Here is an 18,736-nt window from a genome sequence, read left to right as displayed (position 1 = left end):
TTAGTTTTAGATATTTTTGTCATTCTAACGGGTGTAAGGTGATATCTTAGTGTAGTTTTGATTTGCATTTCCCTGATGATCAGCGATGATGAGCATCTTTTCATGTGCCTATTGGCCATCAGTATATCTTCTTTGGAGAAATGTCTGTTCATGTCTCCAGCCCATTTTTTGATTGGGTTGTTTGATATTTTGTGGTTGAGTTGCAAGAGTTCTTCATATATTAAGGATATTAAGCCTTTGTCAGATATATGACTTGCAAATATTTTTTCCCAGTTAGTGGGTTGATTTTTGTTTCAATCCTGTTTTCATTTGCCTTGAAGAAGCTCTTTAATCTGATGAGGTCCCATTTGTTTATTCTTTCTATTGTTTCCCTTCTCTGAGAAGGCATGGTGTCCGAAAAGATCCTTTTAATGCTGATGTCAAAGAGTGTACTGCCTACGTTTTCTTCCAGAAGCCTTATGGTTTCAGGTCTCACCTTTAGGTCTTTAATCCATTTTGAGTTTATTTTGGTGAATGGTGAAAAAGAGTGGTCAATTTTCATTCTTTTACATGTGGCTTTCCAGTTTTCCCAGCACCATTTGTTGAAAAGACTTTCTTTTCTCCATTGTATGCCCTCAGCTCCTTTGTCAAAGATAAGCTGTCCATAGATGTGTGGTTTTATTTCTGGGCTTTCAATTCTGTTCCATTGATCTGTGCACCGGTTTTTGTACCAGTTCCATGCTGTTTTGATTACTGTAGCTTTGTAGTATGTTTTGAAGTCAGGGATCGTGATGCCTCCCGTTTTGTTCTTTTTTCTCCAGATTGCTTTAGAAATTCGGGGTCTTTTGTTGCCCCATATGAATTTTAGGATTCTTTGTTCTAATTCTGTAAAGAATGTCATTGGGATTCTGATTGGGATGGCATTGAATCTGTAGATTGCTTTACGTAGAATGGACATTTTAACTATGTTTATTCTTCCAATCCATGTACATGGAATGTCTTTCCATCTCCTTATGTCGTCATCCAATTCTCTCAGAAAGGCCTTGTAATTTTCATTATATAGGTCCTTCACTTCCTTAGTTAAATTTACCCCAAGGTATTTTATTCTTTTTGTTGCGATTGTGAATGGTATTGTATTCTTGAGTTCTTTTTCTGTTAGTTTGTTATTGGAGTATAGAAATGCTACTGATTTATGCAAATTGATTTTGTACCCTGCAACTTTGCTGTAGTTGTTGATTACTTCTAAGAGTTTTCCAATGGATTCTTTGGGGTTTTCTATATATAAGATCATGTCGTCTGCAAACAGCGAGAGTTTCACTTCTTCCCTCCCTATTTGGATTCCTTTTATTCCTTTTTGTTGCCTGATTGCTCTGGCCAGGACCTCCAGTACTATGTTAAGTAAGAGTGGTGATAGAGGGCATCCTTGTCTCGTTCCTGTTTTCAGGGGGATGGCGTTCAGTTTTTGCCCATTGAGTATGATGTTGGCTATGGATTTGTCGTATATGGCCTTTATTATGTTGAGGTAGTTTCCTTCTATGCCCATTTTGTTCAGAGTTTTTATCATAAATGGCTGTTGGATCTTGTCAAATGCCTTCTCTGCATCTATTGAGATGATCATGTGGTTTTCATTCCTCAGTTTGTTGATGTGGTGTATCACATTGATTGATTTGCGGATGTTGAACCATCCCTGTGTCCCTGGTATGAATCCCACCTGATCCTGATGTATGATTCTTTTGATGAATTGCTGAATTCTGGTTGCCAAAATTTTGTTTAGAATTTTTGCATCTATGTTCATCAGTGATATTGGCCTGTAGTTCTCTTTTTTCGTGGTGTCCTTGTCAGGTTTTGGTATCAGCGTGATGTTGGCCTCATAGAATGTGTTAGGAAGTATTCCATCTTCCCTAATTTTTTGGAATAGCTTGAAAAGGATGGGTATTAAATCCTCTCTGAAAGTTTGGTAGAATTCCCCAGGAAAGCCATCTGGTCCTGGGGTTTTATTCTTTGGGATGTTTTTGATTGCTGTTTCAATCTCTTTCCTTGTGATTGGTCTGTTCAAATTGTCTGCCTCTTCTTGAGTGAGCTTTGGGAGATTGTAGGAATCCAAGAATTTATCCATTTCCTCTAGGTTATCCATTCTGTTGGCATATAGTTTTTTGTAGTATTCTCTTATAATCTGTTGTATTTCTGCAGAGTCTGTTGTTATTTCTCCTCGCTCATTTCTGATTTTGTTTATTTGAGCTTTCTCCCTTTTTTTGTTTGTAAGTCTGGCTAGTGGTTTGTCAATTTTATTTATCTTCTCAAAAAACCAGCTATTTGTCTCATTGATCCTTTCTACTGCCTTTTTCGTTTCAATAGTATTTATTTATGCTCTGATTTTTATTATTTCTCTCCTTCTGCTGACTTTGGGCTTCATTTGTTCTTTTTTCTCTAGTTCAGTTAGGTGTGCTTTAGGGTTGCTTATTTGGGATTTTTCTTGTTTGTTAAGATGTGCCTGTATTGTGATGAATTTTCCTCTTAATACAGCTTTTGCTGTATCCCATATGAGTTGGTATGGCATGCTATCATTTTCATTTGTTTCCAGGTATTTTTTTATTTCTTCTTTAATTTCTTCAGTGATCCATTTCTTGTTCAGTAGTGTGTTGTTTAGTCTCCACATCTTTGTGCCTTTCTCAACTTTTTTCTTGTAATTAATTTCTAGCCTTATAGTACTATGATCTGAGAAGATGCTTGTTATTATTTCAATTTTTTTAAATTTGTAGAGGCTTGCCTTGTTTCTCAACATATGGTCTATCCTAGAGAATGTTCCATGTGCACTTGATAAGAATGTGTATTCAGCTCCTTCAGGGTGGAGTGATCTATATATGTCTATTAAGTCCAATTGTTTTAGTTTTTCATTCAGCTTCACTATTTCCTTGTTGATTTTCTGTCTGGATGATCTGTCCATTGATGTGAGTGGGGTGTTGAGGTCCCCTACTATTATTGTGTTGTTTTTAACATCTTCCTTTAGGTCTGTTAATAGTTGCTTTATGAATCTTGGTGCTCCTGTGTTGGGTGCATAGATATTTATAAGCGTTATTTCTTCTTGATGAAGTGTCCCTTTGATCATTATATATTGTCCCTCTGTGTCTCTCTTTACCTGTCTTATTTTGAAATCCACTTGGTCTGATATGAGAATTGCAACACCTGCCTTTTTTTCCTTGCTATTTCCTTGAAGTATTGTCCTCCACCCCTTCACCCTGAGACTGTGTTTGTGCTTGGGGCTGAGGTGTGTTTCCTGGAGGCAACAAATTGTTGGATCTTGTTCTTTAATCCATTTTGCCACTCTGTGTCTTTTTTATTGGAGAGTTCAATCCATTCACATTGAGAGTGATTATTGATGCATGTGGACTTAATGCTGTCAATCTGTCGCTCATTATCTTGTTTTCCTGTGTTTCTTTTCCTGTGTGCTTTAGACTATCCATTTAATACTGAAATTTCTTATGCTGGGTTTCTTAGATTTTTCCTTATCTATGATTTGTGACTCTGTTCTGTACTTTATTTTAGTGTCTACCTTGAAGTTTGTATTTAGAATCTCATGTATAATATAGTCTATTCTCTGGTGGTCTCTTACTTACTCGACCAATACTGATTTAGACCCTTTGCTCTTCCCCTCCTAAATAATTATTTTCATTTTTTATTCCAACTCGTCTTATTAATTTGTAGTTAGAGTGCTAAGATCGTCCTTGTTTTGGTAGTTTCCTTATTTTTACCCTAATGCTATAGTTGAATATTTGCTATTCTGTTCTGGTTCTATCCATCGGTCTCCCTAGTCTGTGGCTTGTGTCCCCTTTCTCCCTTTTTTCTTTTTTCAAGTATGAGAGCCTTCTTGAGGATTTCTTGTAATGGAGGGCTTTTAGTTACAAATTCCCTTAACTTTTGTTTGTCTGGAAAAGATTTAGTTTCTCCCTCATATCTGAAGGAAATTCTTGCTGGATAGAGTATTCTTGGCTGAAGGTTTTTATCCTTTAAAGCTTTGAATATATCACTCCATTCTCTCCTAGCTTGTAGGGTTTCTGTAGAGAAATCCGCTGACAGTCTGATAGGGGCTCCTTTACAGGTTATTCTCTTTATTTTTCTTACTTCCCTGAGTATTCTTTCCTTATCATTCCTATTTGCCAACTTTACTATTATGTGCCTTGCGGTGGGTCTTTTTACATTGACAAATCTAGGAGATCTAAAACCCTCCTCTACACACATTTCTCTGTTGATCCCTAGATTTGGGAAGTTCTCTTCAATAATTTCGTTAAGCACACTTTCTGCTCCATTTCCCTTTTCCATATTCTCGGGAATTCCTATGATCCTTATGTTCTTACTCCTCATTGAATCCATTATCTCTCGGAGATTTTCCTCATTTTTTAAAATTCTTAGTTCTCTTTCTTCCTCTGTCTGGCACCATTCAGCCTGTCTGTCCTCGATTATGCTGATTTGCTCCTCTATATTGTCTACACGGGCATTCAGGGAATCTGTATTCTGTTTTATCTGGTCCATTGTGTTTTTCATCTCAAGTAATTCTGTTTGATTCTTCTTTATGATTTCAATCTCTTGTGAAGTAACTCCAGAACTCGGCTTGTTTCTCTATCTTTCTCTCTACCTCATTGAATTTTTTGATTATAGCTGCTCTGAATTCATTATCACTTAGTTTACCTAATTCCAAGTCCTCAGGACTTAATTCTGTGTTTTTATTGTTTTCCTTCTGGTCTGGGGCTTTTATAAATTGCTGGATGGTAGAGGAGCGGTTTTTTCTCATGGTGGTGGAATTCAGTTGCAGTTACAGCCTGTCGCCACTAGATGGGGGTCGAGAGCGGCATGTTAGCTCTCCGCCTTCGGGGCAAGATGGCTGCGCCCACTGGCTTCGCTGGGGGGGAGGGGCTGTTACTCACACACGCTGGTCTGGGTTCAGATCAGTTCTGTTCTTTGGTCTCCCAAGGCCCTTGATTTATAGGGTCCCCGCGGACGGAAGCTTTCCCCCCCGTCAGCGGGTCTCCACTGAATCAGCAGCAGGAGTCCTGGATGATCCCCCGGTCGCGCGGCCCCTCCCCCGCTCCTTCCCGACCCGCGCCGCAGCGATCGCAGACTCTAGGGGAGGGAGCGATGTTCTCTCCTACCGTTCCGGGGCCTCCGAGGGTGTAAGGAAGGTTATGATCTCCGCCTTCTTGGTATTGTAGGTCTCTAACGAGCTGGCATTATGTTTATTCTCTGAAATTCAGTTCTTCCAGTCTTTTGTTGTATTTTGGAAGGGAGAGAATCCCGGGTCAGCTCACCCCGCCATTTTGCTCTGCCCACCTTCTTTAATCCTTTTTGATTTGATTTTTGTGTACGGTGTAAAATAGGGGTCCAATTTCTGTTTTTGCATGTGGGTGTCCAGTTTTTCTTTTTCTTTTTCTTTTTTTTTTTTGAGGATGATTAGCCCTGAGCTAACATCTGCTGCCAATCCTCCTCTTTTTGCTGAGGAAGACTGGCCCTAAGCTAACATCTGTGACCATCTTCCTCCACTTTATATTCGGGATGCCTGCCACAAGCATGGCTTTCCAAGCGGTGCTATGTCCACACCTGGGATCCTAACCAATGAACACGGGGCCACCGAAGCGGAATGTGCGAACTTAACCTCTATGCCACCGGGGCTGCCCTGAGTCCAGTTTTCCGTACGCCATTTATTGAAGGGACTGTCCTTTCCCCATTGTATTGTCTTGACTACTTTGTTGTAAATTAGTTGATCATATAGGCATGGGTTTATTTCTGGGCTCTCTATTCTGGTCCTTTGATTTATATGTCTGTTTTTATGCCAATATCGTATTGCTTTGATTACTATAGCTTTGTAATATGGTTTGAAATCAGGAAGGGTGATACCACTGGCTTTGCACTTCTTTCTCAAGATTGATTTCACTATTTGGGGTCTTTCGTAGTTCAATACAAATTTTAGAATTGTTGTTCTATTTCTGTAAAAATGCATTGGAATTTTGATAGGGATTGCATTGTATCTGTAGATTGCTTTGGGTAATACATAAATTTTAACAATATTGATTCTCCCAATCCGTGAGGACAAAATATTTTTCCATATATTTGTGTCTTCTTCAGTTTCTTTCACCAATGTCTTATAGTTTTCAGTGTACAGATCTTTCACCATTGTAGTTAAATGTATTCTTAAATATTTTATTCTCTTTGATGCGACTGTACATGGGATTGCTTTCTTAATTTCTCTTTCTGATAGTCGATGTTAGTGTGTAGAAATGCAACTGATTTTTGTGTATTGATTTTGTATCCTGTAACTTTACTGAATTCTTTTATTATTTCTGATGATTTGTTTGGTGGAGCCTTTACAGTTTTCTATGTATAATATCATGTCAGCTGCAAATAGAGACAAGTATACTTCTTCTGCTCCAATTTGGGTGATTTTATTTCTTTTTTTTTTTGCCTATTGCTCTGGGAAGGACTTCCCGTAATATGTTGAATGAAAGTGGCAAGAGTGGGCATCCTTGTCTTATTCCTGATCTTAGAGGAAAAGCTTTCAGCTTTTCACCATTGGGTATGATATTGGCTGTCGTTTGTCATACACGGCCTTTATTATGTTTAGGTACTTTCCCTCTATACCCATTTTGTTGAGAGTTTTTGTCATAAACGGATGTCAAGTTTTGTTAAATGCCTTTTCTCAGTTGATTTTGATGATCACATTATTTTTACCTATAATTTTGTTAATGAAAATTATTATATTGATTGATTTGCAGATGTTGAACCAGCCCTGGAATAAATCCCACTTGATCATAGTGTATGATTCTTTTAATGTATTGTTGAATTCAGTTTGCGAACATTTTGCTGAGGATTTTTGCATCTATGTTCATCAGGGGTATTGGCCTGTAATTTTCTTTTCTATGGTGTCCTTGTCTGGTTTTGGTACCAGGTTAATGCTGACCTCATAAAATGAGTTTAAAAATGTTCCCTCCTCTTTTATTTTTTGGTTGAGTTTGAGGGGGACTATTTTTAATTCTTTAAATGTTGGTTTGAATTTACCAGTGAAGCCATCTGGTCCTAGACTTTTGTTTGTTAAGAGGTTTGATGACTGATTCAATGTCCTTGCTGATAATGGTCAGTTCTGATTTTCTATTTCTTCATGATTCAGTCTTGGTAGGTTTTATATTTCTAGGAAGTTTTCTATTTCTTCTAGGTTGTCCAAATTGTTGGCCTATAATTATTCATAGTAGTCTCTTATGATCTGTTCTATTTGTGTGGTATTGTAATATTTCATTTCTAATTTTATTTGAATCTTTTTTCTTCTTATAAGTCTATTTAAAGTTTGTCTATTTTGTTTATCTTTTCAGTGTAGACCACTGACACATCAACTGGGACTGTCTAATAGTTGACCCTTTGATGTCTGGGGGGCTGAAAACTCCACCTGTATATTATGCTAATGCCACTATTTTGTGAACATGTGTCCCATGAAGAGCTATGAAGCTTGACTACACTTGTGCCGATCATAGATTACCTCACTTTTCCTTACCTCCAATCATCTATCCCAATACTTTAGACTACCCTGCCCCTTTATCCCATAAATATTCCTAATCCCCATTTTCATGGAGGTGGATTTGAAACTTTTTCTCCCATCTTCTTGCTTGGCAGACTTGTAGTAAACCTTTTCTCTGATGCAAAACTCCTAGTCTTGGTGGTTGGTGTACTGTCTGGCGGGCAAAATGAACCTGGTTTGGTAAGAGTGCATCCTTTTACTTATTTTTTATTTTTATTTTTTGGCATTACCTAATAGTCTGTAGAGTGATGCTAACACAATGTCGTTTTCCTAGGACCTGGGGATGGGTGAATGGGAAATAACTGTCTCATGGGTATATACTTTCCTTTTGGGGTAATAGAATGCTCTGGATCTAGATAAGAGTAATAGTTGCACATTATTGTGAATGTATTAAATACCACTGAATTGTATACTTTATAATGGTTAAAGAGGTGAATTTTATGTTGTGTGAATTTTGCCTCAATGGTAAAAGGAGATATGGCTGCCTAGATTTGGCCCAGAGGCCATAGTTTGTCACTCCTTCATTTGTCCCCCCTAATTTAAATCCTACATATTTAATTCCTACATATTTAATAGGAAATGCTATTATTATTATCATTGACATTTGAAACGTGTTACATTTAAAATATGTTAAGTAATTTATCGGAAGACTAAAATCATTGTGGAAATTTTTCTATGCATTTAAATGATAATGGTTAAATTATATTTAATTATAAATGCAAATTATATTTCACTATATACAACACACTTCTTTTTAGCACTTTACAATGTTAACACATTCATCCTTTCCACAACCCCATGAGGTAGTTAATACCATTAGTTTATCTGCATTTCACTGATGGGGAAGCTGAGGCATAGGGAGGTTAAGTAACTTGTCCAACCCCACATAACTCTGTGGTGGTTTTGCAGGGACTTGAATCCAGGCTATCTAGTCCAGAGTGCCAGCTCTTAACCACCATGCTATGGTGAGTCCCATTTCTGGGTTAGAGTTATTTACAAAGAGTAACATTTATAGTTTCCCATTTATGTAGCTATATCTTAACTGTAATATTATTACAAAGCTATAATTAAAATTATGTAGAAATATTATTCCAGTTATCTATTATTGCATAAAAACTGCCCTTAAATATAGGGGCTTAGAAGTCATTTTACATTTTATATTTAGAATACTCATTTTATTATTATCTCTCATAGTTTTGGGTGTTGGCTGGGCTCAGCTAGGTGATTCTTGCACAAGGTTTCTCAGGCAGTTACAGTAATTTGGTGGCTGGGGCTGTAATCATCTGCAGGGTTGTTGGTTTGAGTAGACTCAAATTGCTGGAGGGCTGGAACAACTGGGACGTTTTAGGCATATCTGTGTAATCTCACCACCAAATGGTCTGTTTATAATGGAAATTTTGGGTATGATACAGTGCTCCACTGTGAGTAAAGAGAGGAGGAGTGAGAGAGAGAATGCGCGAGAGAGAATGAGACAGAAAGAGACAGAGAAATAAACAGAGAGAGAGAGAGAGACAACATGTTGGGTTTTGTAACTGAGCTTTGGAAGTTAAACTGCAACACTTAAACTAATTTGTGAGACAGAACAAAGCTTACTAAAGTTCAAGAGGGGAAATTACTTGATGTGGGTGGGGGGTGTCAAAGTATTTGTAGTCATGTCTCAAAATCACCACAAATATAAACTTTTGAAGTCAGCAGAGGTTCTTAAGCTTTTGTAAAATTCATTCAACATTGACATGAAAACTGCAGTAAAGTCATTAAATTTGTGTGAGTTAAGATTTTTACAACTATTGAAATTGTAAATACATGTTGTAATATATTTAGTTACAATATTTTAAATACAAAATGGGTGTCCTGAAAAGGCCCCAATTTGATTTATTAGATAGTAGACCAGATTTCCAGTCAATTCAATTGTCCCAAATAAAACTAATGCATTGATAACATGATACCAAAATCTTAGAACTTGTTATCTTGAATCAATATGTTTATTTCACCAATTATTTTTAAAATCACATAAGTAATAAATGAAAATATTATTGTGAAAGGTCAAATAATGAAGTTTGTCCTATAGGACTGTGAAAGTTCATACTTCTGGAAATCTCTTCTCCTATCACTTTTGTCCCATGCACATGCTGTTGTAGGCACATTGGCCTGCTAGGTTTATGTTGCCAAATGTGTTCCCACCTCAGCACCTTTGCACTTTGTGTCCCCTCTGCTCCTCTCTTAGAGCAGCATTCTCCATGACACCCTAAGTCTTGCTTCTAACTCTTCATGGGGGCTTTGGCTTCAGTGTCACATCTCAGTGAGGTTTTTCCTGGCCACACTTTGATACCACTTCTAAGCATTGCTTATGTTTTCTTTCATATTTGATTCCTAGAATTATAAATACATTTTGTAAAACATATCTTTAATTTGTTTGAAATATGTAAGAAAAATGTGCATATCCTAAGAGAACAGATCAAAATTTCATAATTAGCTAGAAAATTGTCACAAAGTGAATATAACAATGTGCCTGGTACCTAGATATTGATATAGATTTCCACAGGTTATAAAGAAGAACCTAATTTTGCTAACCATTTAGGTTGATTCAGTTATCTTGATTCAGTTTATCTTGATTCAGTTTTGGAAGGTTGCATAGTTCTAAGGGTTTATCGATTTCTTCTGAGTCTCCAATTATTTGGCATATAGCTTTTAGTAGTTCTTATAATCCTTTGTATTTCTGTGGTCTTGTTGTAATTTTCCTCTTTCATGTCTGATTTTATTTGTTTGAACGTTGTCTTTTTTTTCAGTGAGTCTAGCTGGAAGTTTGTCAATTTTCTTCATCTTTTCAAAGAATTAGGTCTTTGTTTCATTGGCTTTTTGCTATTGCTGTTCTTATTCTCTATTTCATTTTTTTCTCTTTGATTTTTATTATTTCTTTACTTCTACTGATTTGGCGCTTTGTTCTTCTTTTTCTGGTTCCTTTAGGTATATTGTTAGATTGTGTACTTGATATTTTTCTTCTTGCTTGAGGTTGGCCTCTACTGATATAAACTACCCTCTTAGTATGACTTTAGTCTACACCGTAAGTTTTCACATGTCATATTTAAATTTTTCTCTGGTGTTTTTGATTTCCTGTTTGATTTCTTCATTGACTCATCAATTATTGAGTAGCGTGCTATTTAGTCTCCACATGTTTGTATTTTTCCCAGTTTTCCTTTTAGAATGATTGTTAGTTTCATACTGTTGTGGTCCGAAAAGATATTTGATATAATTTCAATCTTATTAAATTTATTGAGACTTATTTGTGGCTTAATCTGTGATCAATCCTGGAGAATGTTCCATGTGCAATTGAAAAGAATGTGTATCCTGCAGTTTGTGGACGGAATATTCGGTTTCTGTCTATTATGTCCATCTGGTCCAGTGTTTCATTTAAGGCTAATGTTTCCTTATTGATTTTCTGTCTGGATTACCTATCCATTGATATAAGTGGGATATTAAGGGTTTCTAATATTATTTTATTACCATCAATTTCTCCCTTTATGTCTGTCAATATAGTCTTTACATATTTAGATACTCATATGTGGGTGCATAAATATTTACAAATTTTATATTTCTTTTTGGATTGGCACCTAATTATTATGAAATGTCCTTCTTTGTCTTTTGTTACAGTCTTTGTTTTGAAGTCGATTTTTTTATGATATGAATATTTCTTCTCCAGTTTTCTTTTCATTTCCATTTGCAAGGAAAATCTCTTTCCATCCCTTCACTTTCAGTGTGCTTGTGTCTTTAGATCCAACGTGAGTTCCTATAGGCAACATATCGATGGTTCTTGGTTTTTTTACCCATTCTGCCACCACATGTGTTTGGATTGGAGCATTTAGTCCATTTACATTTAAAGTAATTATTGATAGCTACGTACTGATTTCCATTTTGTTAATTGTTTTCTAGTTGTCTTTGTAATTCTTCTCTGTTCCTTTCTTCTTGGCTTTGTCTCTTCCTTTGTGTTTTGATGCATGTTTTTATTCTTGTGTTTGTGTTTCTTTCTATTTATATTTCTTGGAAGTATTGTAGGTTTCTTGTTTGTGGTTACCATAAGGTTCATATATATCAGCCTGTATACATAGCTGTCCATTTTCAGGTGTTAATTCCTGATTTTCAAATGCTTTCTGAAAGTACTACATTTTTCTTATCTTCCATGAAACAAGATTTGAAATCATCTTTTACCTCTTTTTGTTCTGTGTATCCCTCAACTACTTATTCTAGTTTTAGTGAATTTTACTACTTTTGCCTTTTAATGCTCATAATAGCTTTCATGTGTGGGTGTGAGGAAGATTTGCCTGGAGCTGACAGCCATTCCCAACCTTCCTCTTTCCTTCCTGCTTGAGGAATATTGCCCCTGTGCTAATATCAGTGGCAATCTTCCTTCATCTCGCATGTGGGACACTTCCAAAGCATGGCTTGATGAGCGATGCATAGATCAGTGTCCAGGATCTGACCCTGAGAACCCCAGCCTGCAGAAGTGAAGCACACGAAGTTCGCCTTAACCACTATGAAACCAGATTGCCCCCCATAATAGCTTTTTAAGTGGCTCATCCATTGCCTTTACTAAACGTTTGCCTTTAACACTGAGATTTTTTTTTTTTTGCTGTATTTTCTTATTTCTAGTGATTCCCTTCTTCAAAGAAGATGCTTTAACATTTTTTCTAAGTCTGGGTTAGTGTTGATGGTCTCCTTTTGCTATTACTTTTCTGAGAAACTATTTCTTCTTCAATTCTGAATGATAACATGGCTGGGTAGAGTATTCTTGGTTGTAAGTGTTTTCCTTCAGCACTTTAAATAAATTCTGCCACATCTTTCTTCCCTGAAAATTTTCAGCTGAACTATCAGCTTATACTGTCATGGGAGTTCCCTTGTATATAGCTTCTTATTTTTCCCTTGCTGCTCTTGAGATTCTTTCTTTAGTTTTTGCCATTTTAATTATAATATGTCTTTCTGTGGATCTCCATGGGCTCATCTTATTTTGGAACTCTATGTGCTTCCAGACCTAGATGCCCATTTCCTTGCTCTGGTTCAGGAAGTTTTCAGCAGTTAATTCTTCAAGTAGATTTTCTATCTCTTTCTCTCTTCTCCTTCTGTGAGACATATAATTCAAATGTTAAATGTTAGTATGCTTTATGTTGACACAGAGATCCCTTAAGCTACTCTCATTTTTTAAAATTCTCTTTTCTTTTTTCTGTCTACTTGGGTGATTTCCACTATTTTGTTTTGCAGATTGCTGTTCCATTCTTCTGTGTCATCTAATCTGCTATTGATTCCTTGTAGTGTATTTTTCCTTTCAATTATTGTATTCTTCAGCTCTGATTGGTTCTTTCTTATATTGTCTAACACTTTGTTGAAATTCTCACTGTGCTCCACAATTCTTGTCCTGAGTTTAGTGACCATTTTTATCACAATTCCTTTGAACTCTTTATCAAGTAAATTACTTATGTCTATTTCTTTAGGGTTTTTTTCCTGGAGGTCTATCCTGTTCTTTTTTTGGAACATATATCTTTGTCTCTTCATGTTGTTTGCCTTTCTATGATTGTTTCTATATATTAGGTGAAACAGCTCCCTCTCCTAGTCTTGAAGAGGTGGCCCTGTGTTGGAGTATCCCTGCTGTAGACTGCATGTGCCAGATGACTTTGGGAGGCAGGCTGGAGCTGGCAGGGTCACAGATCAGGGAATTCCTGAAGCACACTGAGTCTGGGCTGCCTTCACATGTCAGCTGGAGCTGGAGTGGGCACAGGCTGGAAGAGTCTTAGAGTACTGCACGTGGGCCATCTTGGCAGGATGGCTGTTGTATGATTGTGTGTGGTTGGGTGTTTCCTGGTGTGAGCCATACTGGGCTGCCTTTGGGGAATGCTTGGAACTGTTAGAGGCACCATGCACCAAGGCTGCAGCTGGGGATGGCTGGAGCCAGAGTGGGCAGGGTCAAGTTATTCCCAGTGTTCATCATGTGGGAGCCACTGCTGGGGAATGGTTTCATCAAAAGCAAGTGTGGGATGGGTGGTTCCCAGAGCCTGCCTGGCCAAGGCCCACCTTGTGAAATGGTTGGAGGCAGAGTGGGCACTGATTTAGTGAGTTGAGGGCTTGCCTTACTGAGACTTCCTTTATGGATGTGCTGAAGCTGGTGTGGACCAGGGTCTCATGGATCACTGTGGCGGCCTTAACAAGCTGGCTAGAGCATCTGGATCCCGCTCTCTCCTGTGTTGTCTGCTGGAGAGGAATGTAAAATATGGTGCTTGCTGACACCTCCCATCCTGGAGAGAGTTCCAGCAGCTCCTTGCCTGTTTTGCAGATATTCTGGGGCTGGGAAATTGGATTTACTTCCCATTTAGTCTGGATGCTCTCAATCACAGACATTTTGCTATTCTCCAGGTCAGGCAAGCCTGTGCAACTTTCCTATGATTTCCCTCCCTGCTGCCTGTCACCAAATTGGAGGTGGGAATCCCCTCAATGCTATGTCACCATCCTTCTATCCTTTTCTATGTCTTTTCTTTGTTTGCTGTGCACAGCTATTCAGTCAGATCTCAGTTCTTCTTCATCAGGAATTGTTATACACAAAGGTGTAGATTCAGTGTGTCTGTTGGATGAAGTGAGCGCAGGGTCTTCCTATGCTGCCATCTTTGACCACTCCTGTAGTCATACCTTAAATCACCATACATATAGCCTTTGAAGTAAGCCAGGGGTCCATAAGCAACTATAAGATTCATTAAATATCAACAGTAAAATCATTAAGAATTGTGTTAGATTTGTACAATTATTGAAATTTTTAATAAACATTGTATTATATTTATTCTAGATATTTGAAATATAAAATAGGTGTCCTAAATAGGGCTCCAATTCAATAAAATAGATACTATACCAGATTTCTGGTCAGTTAAAGTATTCTGAATGACACAACTGGATCAATAACATAATATCAGAATCTTGGAACTTATCTTGAATCATTCTATTTATTTATTTAATTAAGTTTTTAAACCATGTAATTAATATTTGAAAACAGTATCGTGAAAAGTCAGCAATGAAGACTTCCATAGATTAAACATTTAAATTCTCTTCATTGGAAATTATGTATTTTTCCAAATGATTTCCTTTGTGTATATACAGATTTACATAGATTTAATCTTATTTCCAAAGAAGAGCATAATGCTTATTTTTTTAAACTTGGATTTAGCTTTTTGTTTAGCAATGTGATGTGGACAGCATTCATCAATAATGCTTGTAATCTACCTGTAATTTCTGTATATCACATGACTTTATTAGGAGGTCAGTAGGTTTGTTGATGGACAGCTATTTAAGTGCTCGAGGCTACATCCTGCACATAATATGTGGATGCACAAGTTTTTCTGCAGACAGTTTTCTAGATGTAGAATCACAGGGTTAAACGGTATGTTTAAATTTTATTTGAAAGCGTTATTCCACATTATACTCCCTAAAAAATAATTTACTCAGATTCTTGTGTTTGATAAGTCATCTCTGGGAAAATAATTTATTGATTTAATTTATATTTCCTGAAGTGTCAGTGCTTTTGTGTTTGTTATACATGATAGGTCAATTTTCCTTCTGTGAATCACCTGTTCAATCCTCCATATTTTCATACTGGACTGTTTCTGTTTTGTTTGTGACATAAGATTTCTCATCATATAATGGATGCCAGTCTTCTTTCTGCTATATGTGTTGCAGGGTAGATTTGAGGAAAAACAAATTTGGCCAAGATTCATGATTGAACATTATTATTTACTGTGACACTTTATTTTTTATTAATGAATTTATTATGGCACTTTCTATTTTTAAAATGTGTCGATTTTGCAGAGGAGTCTCATGGGAAAAACTGTGATAAATTTATTGTATAATTCCCTCAGCATCAAAGTTTTAAGTTTTTTGAAAATGAATTCATGCCATAGACTGGGGAATATTTGTTTTGAGACTTTGATGATGGTCCCTTGACGAGGGAGTACAAATAAATGTTTCTTAACTTGGACCACTTTGATCATAAAGTGAATCCCTGGTGTTGGATCTAGGAAGGCCTTAAGAATCCTTGTGGTTTGATTTATACATTTTCAAAAATGTACATAATTTTTGTATTCTTTGCATTTTTGTTGATTATGGTGTGTCATAGTGTGGCTAGGTTTAAAAGAAAATGGTTATTATATTCATTTCTTTTCATGCCAAAGGATTTGATGGTTACACATTAGTTTAATGGGAGGGATGAGACAATAAGCTTCTGAGAAAAGAAATAAGGAATGAGATATGCTGATCTAGTGTGGTTACATAGAATAAGAATCATTATTTCAAACTGCCTTCAACAAACACACTGAATTGCTCACCATATCTGTAAGAAGGTAAGTCATGCAGTGCCTTGATTTGAAATAAGTGGACATATGTATGTACATACACACTTGGGAGAATGAAAATTCAATAATTTCTTTAGAGTACAGGTTTTAGCTTATGAAACTTACAATTGGGACCTAGCATCCATTATCAAAGGCTAAAATGAGCGTGAAAGCACCCAGATGAATGTTTTTAAGGGTCTATGAGGTAAAGAGGATAAGCTACTGAAATCAAAGTCTTTCTTAAATAGCTCAGTTGTATAATAGGAAGCATGTAGCAGTTGTTATATTTCTAAATCCACATACATTCCATTGGAAAAGGAGTTAAACTGCATGAAGGCAAACATCTTGCCATGTCTTTAGGCAAGGAGTCATGCTGAGGCTGGATGCACACTAAATCCAAGTAGCATTACTGGTCTCCCAAAAGGAAATTGAAGGCTGAATCATTTTATACAATTCTAACTATGGAATAGTTTCTTTAGCAAAAAGAAATCTTTATCTTTTATCTTTAGCAAAAGATAAAACTACCAAGTTATGCATCAAAATGAAGTTAAAATATTCTGAGCACTTGCACAATAATATCGATATTGTCAATAGACTACTTAATGTTTTCTGTCCGTATGCAATCTTTGAATAATTAAGCTCAAGGTTTTTTTGGCATAAGTTTTGAATTGGAATAATAAATTTCAGTATGTACTCATACACTTTTATTCCTAATTAACTTTTTTCCCAAGACTTTTTCTCTTTGAATGACATACTTCTAACTCTTAAAGAGAAAGTAAATTCCTTGAATACAAATTTTGATCTGAGAAGGGAAATTGTGAAACGTTATTTTGTCTCAAGAGGAAGGAACGCTTACATCATATAGTCTTTCTGGAATAAATTTGAGGACTCCTATCTATGAGGCATTGTAGCTTCAGGCCTCAGCTATAACTACTCCCTTTTTCCTTCTTTCCTGTTTTAGCAAACTTCCAGCAACGAAACAGACAACATTTTGTGGTCACAAATACAGCAGTTGCTACACAGGCCAGCAGGAACCCAATCACATCCAAAGAGTGGTACTGGAACCAGGTGAGGTCGTGGGAGGCTGGTTGCAGGTGTTTGACTCCTTTGTGGTGCATGACCAACTCGATCCAGAAGACAGCTCGATGTACAGGTTTCACTGGCTGATTGTGGTGAATTTTTGACAATTTCATAGCATTTTATGTATATCCAAGGGAGAAACACAAAGATAGCACAACTGAAATGAAGTTATATGACCTATGCATATCATTCCTGTGTAAGGCATTTGAAATGTGTCATACATATGTTGTAAAATCAATGTTGTACAATTGCAGAAGTAATAGTAAATATTTATTTGGGTCCTCATAGATGGTTTGGCTTTTCAATTAGAATTTTATGAATGATAAATATTTTAGAAAGTAAAGTTAAGTTGGTATAATGTAATCTTTTCTTGCAGAGGAAATGATATGAGACATTGTAAGAGGTATATATGAGATGGTGGAAATGCAGTTGTAGGATGGTCCTTACAAAATATTTAAAGAAGAATTGCATCATCCTGGGTGAATTGCTTCCTCACCAGTCCCTGTGCTTCTACTCTTCTCTTCTACGTTATGTTCTTTATTTTTCTTCCTCCAACCAGAATCACTTTTGAAATAGACATCCAATTACGACAGTCTTCTGCTCAAAATTTCTGTCTGGCTTCTCCTCCCTTTTAGAATAAATTCCAAATCTGGTGGTTGCCCTACAGGATCCTATGTGTTCATATCCCTGGCAGCCTCATTATCATTTTATTCCATGCAGATCCTGTTGTAGGTACCCTGGCCTTCTAGCTCATTCTGGAAGTTACCTAAAGTGTTCTCACCTCCTCATCTTTGTAAACTTAGTCTTCTCTGTCTCTCTCCTGGACAACTTTTCCCTGCAACACCTCAAGGCTTGCTTCCACCTCCTTACAGTAGAGGTAGTAACATCTCAGAGAGGCTTTTCCTGGCCATGCTATTATAGCATCCCCCACATTTCTTTGTGGGGTTTATTTTTATATTTTTTCTTTTTGTGCTATTTGATTCCTTGGAATTTCTAAATACAGTACATTTTGTAAAATATTCCTTTTAAGTACGAGATACATAAGAAAAATGCATATATCCTAAATGAGCAGCTCAAAATTTCAAAATTAGCTAGAAAATTGTTTTGAAATGCACACACCAATGTCCCAACTTGCAGGTATTGATACAGGATTCCACAGATACATAGAACCACCCCAGTTTCCTGGGCTCTTCCACTACTCCTTTTCCGGAATTAACTATACCTTAAGTTTAAATACCATAGTTAAGTTGTCTTGTTTACCTATTGGAATTATAGTATGTACTTATTTGTTTTTGTCTTTTTTTTTTTAGCAGTTTTTGATTGATTAGTTGGCTGTATTATATTTGATTGCATGACAACACCAGAAATTATCTCTTCATTTATTGATTGATGAACATTTGGATTGTTATTAATTTACTGGCCATTACTACTAATGCTGTCATAAGCATTCTTGTATATGTCTTTTAATTTACATATTTATGCATGCCTGTTGCATAATACCTAGAAGTGGATTTGAGGAGAAATTGCATGTGTGCTTATGATTTATTTGTTGACTCTGAATTATTTAGAAAGTTACTGCTTAATTTCCAAAATTTAGAGATTTTTTAGTTATCTTTCTTTTGATAATTTCTAAACTTCTAGTCCAGACAATATACTCCATATGATATGAAAATTTTCAAGTACTGCATTTTGGTTTATGCCACAGCACATATGGTCAATTCCATTAAAAATTCTATATGCTATTTAAAATTGTGTTTTCATCATTGTC

The sequence above is a fragment of the Equus asinus genome, chromosome 3, assembly GCF_041296235.1.
Source record: "Equus asinus isolate D_3611 breed Donkey chromosome 3, EquAss-T2T_v2, whole genome shotgun sequence".
NCBI classification, from domain to species: domain Eukaryota; kingdom Metazoa; phylum Chordata; class Mammalia; order Perissodactyla; family Equidae; genus Equus; species Equus asinus.
The sequence above is the reverse complement of the archived record's forward strand: the minus strand, read 5'-3'. Positions refer to the sequence as shown.